This window comes from Sapajus apella, unplaced genomic scaffold (genome assembly GCF_009761245.1).
Source record: "Sapajus apella isolate SASKATOON/1434 unplaced genomic scaffold, GSC_monkey_1.0 scaffold30, whole genome shotgun sequence".
Taxonomy (NCBI): Eukaryota; Metazoa; Chordata; class Mammalia; order Primates; family Cebidae; genus Sapajus; species Sapajus apella.
The window spans coordinates 24,267,174-24,267,839 of NW_022436970.1; the positions used below are offsets into that span (position 1 = coordinate 24,267,174).

Genomic DNA, 666 nt, shown 5'->3' on the forward strand with positions numbered 1-666 from the left:
TGAGGGACCGGGCCGTGCACACGCCCAGGGTGCGTCTCAGCCACCTCGGCCGGCACGGAGGGAAGAGAACAGCATGTCCTTTCACTGCACTTCTGGGAGCCTTTTTATTTTTTAAAAACATGCAAATGGCCACTGGGGAAAGGCTAAAAATACCCTCGTGTTTTGCATTTCTGCCTCCTGATGTGCATGAAGTTGTCAGAGGAAGGTTTTCTCATCACCCAGGGCCAGCAGCCAGGCCCTCATCCCCCGGAGACGCTTCTGCTCCCCAAATTCCCAGAGCACGAGCAGGTGGCACACCCTGCCGTGGAGCCCCTGGCACCCCTGTCATCACCCTCACGCCTCCTGCGCCCTGGGAGGCTGGGCCGGGGACTCCAGAGCCAGGTGCAGAGCTGGGCGCAGGTCCACGCAGACGCGCGCTCTGCTGATGGGGAACCCGCTCCTCCTCACCCTGCCCTCCCGGGAGAGGACGGGGTGTGGAGACCCTCCCGCGACCTGTCCCAGGGCTGAGACAGTCCAGCAGACGTGGGGCCAGGAGAGATTCCCCAGGACACCCCTGCCCTGGAGTCCTTCCCATCCTGGGCTGGGGTCAGAACAAGCCCTGAGCCGCGTGTCCTCCGCCTCTCCAGGCTCACAGAGGAACTTTGGCGTTGAGCTTGGGGCCTGACC

At 63.2% G+C, this 666-nt stretch overlaps 1 protein-coding gene across 4 annotated transcripts in view; it reads left to right on the plus strand.

The window, feature by feature from the left end:
• NFATC1 (nuclear factor of activated T cells 1) overlaps positions 1–666 on the plus strand; it is an 87,883-nt gene that overhangs the window by 62,148 nt on the left and 25,069 nt on the right. The window lies entirely within an intron of this gene.